This window comes from Aptenodytes patagonicus, chromosome 6, assembly GCF_965638725.1.
Source record: "Aptenodytes patagonicus chromosome 6, bAptPat1.pri.cur, whole genome shotgun sequence".
Taxonomy (NCBI): Eukaryota; Metazoa; Chordata; class Aves; order Sphenisciformes; family Spheniscidae; genus Aptenodytes; species Aptenodytes patagonicus.
Window position 1 is genome coordinate 24,854,072 of NC_134954.1, and position 9,077 is coordinate 24,863,148.

Here is a 9,077-nt window from a genome sequence, read left to right on the forward strand (position 1 = left end):
GTCAATTTTCTGAACGTCCGTAAATGCAATTACGTTCAGTGCAGCCTCTCATTTTACTATGACTACCAGTAACCTCTGTTAATATTTTACTAATGTGGATGAGACACTTCATTATCTGGGCTCAGGTGATAGGTAGATATCCTTCTTAGTTCTGGAGCATCGTTTTTACAACACACGGTCCTTCTTCACACTACAAAATACTTCTTTGTAAGGACTGACATGAAAACACATAACGAATCAGCTGATGTTAATAACAGCTGTGTGCAATGGAGTTCTGGTGAATTTTCTTTTCTTTGGGAAAGTTGAGCTTGTCATTTGTTATTTTGAAGCACTCAGACAATTTATAGATTTGCAATAGGTAGTGAATTATTATGGAGGCAGTGTTTTGCAGCTGTTATCTCTGCATAAAGGTGAATGATCAAAAAAAGTTTCAGTGGACTTGCTCCTTATGTTGTGTCATTTTGTGTTCTCTAAGGATAATGTGTTCCCTCAAAGCCCAGCATTTCATTTGCTCTCAGGCAAAATTTCCACTTAAAATTATGCTGCACGTGGCAGGCAGACTCCTGAGCTCAAGCAAAGCCTCACTGGCTTAGCATGCAACATTTTATTCAAGCAAGCACCTCTTTTAAAGCAGGCTCTGCAGCTCTTTAACAGATACTGGATACCTTCTCTTTCATATTTAGACTTGGTATATTGTCCTGTAGAATTTCTGTTAGGATGATTTTCGCACCAATCTTCATTCCTAGCAAATAGTGATAGATGCAATTCCATCGCCGTCCCTGTGTGGACATGAGAATTCCATGTATTTTGAGATGTACGACAGTTTCCACTTTGCTCAGAGGGTAAAGCTCAGGAAATTTTCATTCAAATTTGAAATAAGCCTTCTTTTAAAGATGTTTGAGGCTTTTTTTTGATCCATATAGTGGATGTCTGCTGAATCTTCAAAGACAGGCAGCCCAGAAACATCTAAAATTTTATCTTGTACGACCACAAAATCCCATGAAGTACATGATATTGAACTGTCCAAAGCTGTCTTGAACTGTCCAGAGCTATGGCTTCAGGTTAAGTGGCAATGCTGAATAAGATGGTTTTTGCAGCCACCATCCTTATAGAAATGACACAGCTGAAAGAGACCCAAGTCACTATTCATCTAAACTAATTCCCTGATATGGTTTATCACAAGCCACACCGACAATTCTCAGATACAAGGAAGCCGGCAGAGCAGGGACAGGGACATCTTGAGCCATCACTGATGCTGAAGAAATGTATTTGGAACCAGAGCCTGGGCCTGTCAGCTTTAGGCTTCTTTGCAGAAACAGAAGGATATAAAGCAGTTTTATCAGACTGGAGGGCCAGACCTAATGTTTTTAAGCAAATATCTTTTTAAGGTGACAGTAGTAATACTAGAAATCCAATTTAAGTATATATGCAATTCTTGTAGTTGTGAGGTGCAATTGGAAGGGTTGTCAACTTGTGAGAGGGCTCTCAAATGCCTTTTTTCCTGAAGGTACCGATAGGATTGAACACAGACAGGTACTGTCTCTGGCAGGTAGTTTGTTCGGGGTTCTGCTGTAAAATATGCATCAAACTTAAAGAAAATTAGCTACTACTGATTTAGGTGTGGCACTGGGTACACTCCTGTTGTTTTCAATAGCTGAATTCTGTCTAACTTCAGGCAGAAAGGATCACGGTCTTGGTTTTTTGATTAAAAGATGAAACGATGAAACACATTTTCATGTCAGACTTAAGACTAGATTTTTGCGCTTCATGTTTACTTCAGGGAGCCTGCTCTCAGCCTAAGAAAATTATCACAGTATGATTTAATCTTTGCAGGTAAAAAATCAGCTCACTTATTTACTATGCACTCACTTGGCCTTGAGTAGAGCAATTTCTACAAAGAAATCTTACTTTTTCCGAAGTGTTCTTCTCTAAATACTAGGAACCAACTGGGCAAATGCTAAAGGCTGTCAGGTTCTTTGATGGGTTAATTGCTGATCACATCTTGCTGATATGTCTATTATTGCTTTAATTAAAATAAGTATTTGCATAGATCAAGGGAAGTAGGAAATACTCACCGAAAGTTTTTTTTTCTTGAGAATTTATGGAACTCCCAATATCAGTCACTAAAACAGCTTTTAATGGCTCGGGGAGTAAAAATGGTGCTTCATTTACAGAAGGACCACTAAGGAAAAATAACACTGTGATTCAGGTGCCTGTGCAATGTATGCCAACTGCTCTGTTAAGGAGTCTCTCTGGAGTATGTGTCTCAGAACAAGGCTGCAAGAAAAGATTATGTTGTGAGAAACAAACAAAAAAGTAAATCTGGACTGAGGTCAAATTATGTAAAAGCAAAGGAACTAACTTATTTTTGTGTGATGATACTGAATTTTTCAAATGAGCCCCAGATGCTCATAGAAAAGATAGGGGATGAAAAGCCAGTGGGGCTGCCCAGCAATATTGTTGATGTCCCCAGATCACCTCTGGTTGGAGATGTTGGGTAGATGAGATTTATTCACCAAAATGCTTAGAGCCAAGTAAATAAAACTGTCTCACCATTTACCTTTACCTAACCTTGTCTGGGTATGAATACTTAAGGAACAGTATTTTGATGTAACTTGTGACTGATTTAAGATGGATGGAAGTAGGCATGCTTGGTCTGAAGTATCAAGCTATCAAGACTGAGTGAAAATACAGGTAATGGATCGGGGTTATTTGGCTCCTATTACCAGGAAGCCATGCTTCACAACAGTACGATAGCTATATTTAGCTTCTCTTCCTGTTTTATACTCCGTAGAAGACTCTGCTTCCGTATTCTGGAAAACCAGCTGAAAAGCTACAGGGTAGTCATTAAATACGCTGGTAGTCTTCTTTGGCCTCAATATCTAAGAAAATCGTAGTGACGCTAGTAAGCTGTTACTTAGAAAGTTTATACTCTGCATGACTTGTGAGCCTCTTCTCGAAGGTTAGTAATACTGCAACAATGTCACTCAGTGTCACTATTGCTGATTCTGCTCTCTGTTTCATAACTGAAAATCATTACGAAGAGGTGAAAGTATCAGTATTGCTCAGAAGATGCAGAAACTGGGCAGGGGGGAATAGGAAAAAAAGAGGTATCTGAACTAGACATGAGCATTTGGAGGTTACCCCCCTTTTACCTGGTTTGTGATTTTTAATTCTTAAATTACAAAACACCAGCAAAAATCTAAGACATTGAAAAAGCCTGGGAGGTGGGACAATATTTGTAAAAATAAGTGAAGCACCAGGTGGGGACTACAGTAAGTCCTAGAATCACTAGAATTGCAAAATGCTGAAATCAGCTCTTTGTCCTTTTAAAACAGGGGGAAAAAACCAGTAATGGGGTCAAATCCATCTCTTTTCCACCCAAGCTTATCTAGAACCACAGCACTGATTTCAGTAGAAATAGAACAGGTTCACATAGGGATGCATTTCACATCAGATCCATATTTCAGTCCTATTCAGCTTATTATACACAGTTAAGATGGCCCATTTATAAAAACGCAAAGCAAAAAACCAAACAAACCAAGCTGTCCAAAACTGCTCTTAGGGAATTTTTCTTTCATGTAGGCAGCATGTCCTCTTGTTTTATGGTCTGCCTGCTGTACACTGACTTTGTACAGTGACATTGCATTTTGGCATGAAAGACCTTTTATGAATCGCATACGACAATGAGAGGTGAACATTCTATCATTCATTTAGCTATACACATATGACATGCCTGTGTCATTCATTCAGCTACAGCACATGGAGTTTTCCAAGTGAATTCTGTGAAAGTTTTCGTGTCTAACAGTGGTGTTCGCAGGTGTATAAAATTTGCCATTAAGCTCAGTTCAGTGGCAGTACCTCTCATTTCGCATTCTGCCTTTAAGAAGAACCTGAATCAAAGGTCTTGCAGGAGGCAACTTTCTGTTGGATACACACGTATTAGAGAATAAAGACTGTTGGGTTTTGTTGGGGTTTCTTGGTTATTAACTAGTTGATAAGTTATTCTGTTACAATTACATATTCATAGTCCAAATTCTTACACGTCATGAGATGGTTCTGTAATTGAAATAGTAGATAAACCAGCTGATACAAAGATGAGACATTATAGACTGATAAAGATACACATCCGCAAATCTGAAAAAGTTCTTGGATTGCAGCAGAATGAGAAACACCAGCCTATTGATGTTAGGCCTGTAGAAGCAAAGGTGGAATAAATTAGCCTGTTTAACATGAACTTGGGAGCTTTATGCAGCAGTATACAGGGAACTGTATCCTGTGTAGTACAGATACAGCAGAGACAGAGCTACAGTGATATGACTTACATGCAAACAACTAATAGCAAAGTTACCATAGAGTCCATCTTATATTGTACTAGTCAAGAAATTATCCAAAAAAAGTCCTAATGAAACCCAGCTTTTATCCCATTCCTTATGCTGTCACAGCCTCTGCCATTTTTCTTTTTACTTTTTTCCAGTTCTGGAAGGAAGCTCAATCGTCTAAGTGACACACAAATAAAATGTCATGCCTTTAAATCCCAGATGAAAAAACCACTGCTAAGAGTTATGATCAATATTGAAGGAGGAGATGGCAGTATCACCCTCTACACCTGTCATACACTTTCTCTCTCACTAGTGTAAAATGTTAATGACAATAAAAGCAAACTCTAAACTACAGTTTTGAACAATCCACCCGAACACTGTAAAATGAGGTTAGCAGACCAAGTAGTACTGTGGAAGGGGACCTGGCTCGCAGTTTGCTTAGTGCTGGAGGTGCCGTGGACAGAATGTTATCCTCCACTGTTGCTGTATGAATGTTGCTCACATAAGACACCATGGGTCCCATCTTCAAAAAAGAGTGAATGACTGAGTACGTGGTGTGATTCACATCAGCTCCATACCTCTGGCACCAGGAATTCCCACGGTGCTAGGAAACTAAGAACTTATTTAAACAACTCCCCTTCCCCTAAGAGTATCAGAAGTCCCTGGGATGATGCTAGAGACTCTTTTTACTCTTTAGTTGACCTTTTCTCTGGCAGACTAGTCTGTGTAGATGACTTGCCAGAGATCAGAAACCTACAGACTTTTTCTATTGGACTGTGCCACAGAGTATGTGTTTCTCCATATTTGGGGTTAAAAGTTTGATTTTATATTTATTTTGTGATTTCTGGAAACTGTGCTACATGGTGCAAGACTGTTTGCAGGAAAGACTGAATTAGAAATGCTCTAATTTTTAATAGCTCTCTTCACTGAAACATTAAGTCGTATGATGAAGGTGAATCAAAACCTGAATGTATCTTCCATACATCATATTTTGAAATTATGGCATATGCCACATTTTAGGATAACGCACACAGTTTTTTGTTTAAAAGGAGAATGTTTCACATCACATATACTTAAGCCCATTCAATAAAGGATGGCAAGAAATGATTGGCACCACTGCCAAAATAATCATATGCATTCTTTTGTGTATTAAGAAGACCAGAGGATGGTTCCTTTGTGAGGACCACTCCTAGGAACAAACATGCCTGTAGTGCTGATGTCTGTAGTGCTGAGCGGACTCATGATTCCTAAGAAAATGACACTAGTTTACTTTGTAAAAAGAGTTTTATTCAGGTATTTGGTAACACAAATTTTGAGCGGCTTCTCAAATTTGCGTATAATGCAACATGAATGAAGTCCACAGGTTCTTGGTGTGAAGAGCAGATCTAGCAGAACAGCCTGGACAGTGACAGTGGTTGTTCCCAGTGGACTGTTCCCTATCAAGCACAGTGCATTCGGTGCTGTTGGCACAGGCAGTTTTAGGAGGAGCCCGTAACTGAGGATTCATTGAACAGTTTCTGGGAGTTGTTCTGTATTTGTTTTTCTTGTTGTGTCATTGTGATTCTCTCTTAGCCATTTTGCTAGGAGTAGTGGAGGCTGTGAACAACATAAGCTGTTTGGGACACATTTGGAAAGCATGGCCCTTTACGTCCCACTCTGCTCAGCCAGAGCAATTGGCTCTGTCAGGCTCTTGGAGCTTCCTGCTGCTGGCTGGGTGCTGTTTCGGCCTGTGTCATATCCAACCTGGGAGCTGGATGTACCTGTCCTGCTCCTCATGGAACAGACACTGTTGGAGGCATTGCCACTGATTATTAGTCGGGCCCCTAAAGGAGAGAGGAGCACCTATCTGGTCCCGTGTGCGTAAAAGCAACATGCGCATGACCACTGAGGATAGCATTTTGAAAGGCTCATGCTCATAAATTTAACATTTCATTCCAAGAAGGACAACTATTATGCAACAGAAAAGCAGACAGAAACAAACGAAGAAGTCCTGACTGACAGCACAGTCTACATGTGGTGTTCAGTAGGATGTCAGTTAGGCCAATGTAAGCAGTTTTCATGGCTTTCTACAGTCTGCTATTGCTTCTGTGGCAAAGATTCAGAACTTGAAAACTCTCCATACTTCACCTGATACGTTAAATAGACTTTCATGACATTCCCAGTGGGTAGAGAGCATCTGTAATTTGGCTCCCAGTTATAGCCTAGTGACTCAGTAACAGGCATAGTAACAGGCATAGTAACAGGCATATTTGCTGTAGCTGGAACATAAATTTTACTTCTTTTTTTTTTCCCTTTCCCTATCAGACTAGAATATGGCTTTTTTTGCAGTTGTGAATCCTGGCTTGCAGTAAGGGGAAAAGGTTTAAATCATATTGCATCCAGCACCCTGCCAACCTGATTTACTGCAAGTGGCTCGAAGGCAGATGCTTCTACCAGGCTCTTGCCAGGCTTTCAAGCTGAGCTTCACAACAATCCTGCTTTTTCCCTCTTACTCCACTCACCAACATTGTCAGTACCACAGAAGGCTAGCCAGACTCCTCTGTTCAACTATATTCTTATTTATGCATGGCCTTTTTAAACCACTGCCAACCTTTATGTGAGGGTTTAAGTTACACTCGCTTGTCAGCAGGGATGGCTTAAGGGGAAATGGCATCCAGCCTGAGCTGGAAAACAAAACTCAGATTGATTCAAGTCTTTTTCCGGGGAAAAACTGAGTGACTTGCACACTCAGTTCCTCTCAAAGGGGTTCTTCCCTTCCGTTCTAGCCCACATTTTCCAACTTTGGCCATCTATCTGGGAGGAGGACCAGTGAGCCCATTGTCAAGCATTAGCCACAACTGGTTGTCCTGGAATAAATACTCCATTGTGGAGACTCTGAGGGCTGGTAACTGGGGTGGAGCCGGTCTTTGAATGTTGTGTCATCCTGTCCTGTTCAACAGCATTTTCCTAGCAATTGTGGAATCGCAATGGAAGGCACTCCTTTCTGGCGTGCTATGAGAGGGTGTTTCCTCCTCTCCTCACCTCCTAAAAGTCATACAAAGTCCACGCTGTGCAGAGAAAGGTGAAATGACATATTTTCCTATGGAAAAATAATAGGCGTGGAAGGCCACTCAGTTTTGGTAGTTTCAGGAGGATGTAAGCAGTGATGATACCTTATCAATTCTTTGCCTGGTTTCTTAAAACACAGATGGGCAATGATCTGCAAACTACGTGGAGACTGAGAAATGACAGGAACAGATAATTTGATAGATATAAAGGATAAATATAAATACAGCTACATGCCCTGTGGCTATATATAAACCTGCAGAGTGCATGGTAGCTGGTAGCTGTAAATGAGAAAGTTCAATAATTGGAAGCAGTGATCCTGAAACAGAACCAGATGTAGCATAGATGGTAACCTGAAAAGTAGAGTAAATTATCCTGGATGCAGCATACACTAGTTAATTATCCTTTTCTCAGTGCCTGGGCTAGCCCCTGAGATACCACTGGTACTATTATCACAAGAAGTTCCATATTTTTGTTGCCATGGATTTTTTGCTAATCTTGGTAATCAGATTTTGATTTTGTTCAGGTAGATGAATGTGGCTTAACATGTATTTTGATGTGTCTATTCATTTTTAATTGTAGATAGATGTGTCTTGATCAGTTCTTGTGTCAATGACTGAACTCATTAGACAGTTATGACCCAAGGTCATGAGTTCTTCCTCTTGTGAGTCGTCTAGCTGCTTCCATATTCTAAATGTAGTTTGGATATCTGGAGCTTCATAAGCTTCTGTGAGAAGTACTGATCCTGCCTCCAGTTAAGCCAGGGAGGATTTTGCTATGAATTTATGGGTAGGATTGGATTTACAGTAGCATAGCTGAAACGAGGTTTGTTCAAGCCTCTGCTGCTGCAAGTACATTTGTGTGTATGTGTGTTTATATATATCTTATATATATGGTGACACGCTGATCTCAAGCAAGAAATACAGAAGGAAGTTCCTGCATAAAATCACTCTGAACACACTTAACATGGTGTTGTATTCCCTTTTGTGTTGTACCATTCCATTGAGGACCAGAGAGAGGGTGGTAAACTGTGGACCAAGTTCCTTTTCTTGGGAGAGAGAACGAAGAAGAATGAGCTGAAAAATGTCTCCCTTCATGTTACCCCAATCTTCATTGCAGTGAACGATCACATTAGTACAAGCTCTCCTTTGGAGAACCCAGGAAAGCCCCCCAGCTCTGATACCAGTGTAATGAAGCCAGGTAGATATACAGAGGGAACAGACCCCGTGCCTCTTCGCTAGTGATTCAGACGATCCACTCCTTCTCTGTGAAATGCATGGATATGGAATGCATATCGGTGAGATGCTAGAAGAGCGGGGCTGCGTAAGTGGGGCTGTGTATGTGCAAAGTAAAATCCATCATCACACCCTTATCCACAGCTTTGACACAGGAGAAATTCATTCCCTTTTCTATTCACAGACTTCTCTGTCAAACCTGGGGCCTAGCTGTATGGTGAGGCATGTGAAAGCAGAGAAGGGAAAAAATGTCTGAGAGAAAACTAGATATCGTGGGCTGCCCTGTGGTGGTGTTTTCCTGTTCCAGCCCCAGCTGCCAGACTTCCCCCTGGGCTCTGAGGACAGACTGGTAACGTGCACAGTTTCCCTAGTATCTTGTTTGACCTTTGTTCTCTTCCTGACATTTCTGTTCAGATAAGAGCTTGTGATAGAGGTAGTTTGGCCTAGGTGTTATTTTAAGTTGCTCATTGTAAGC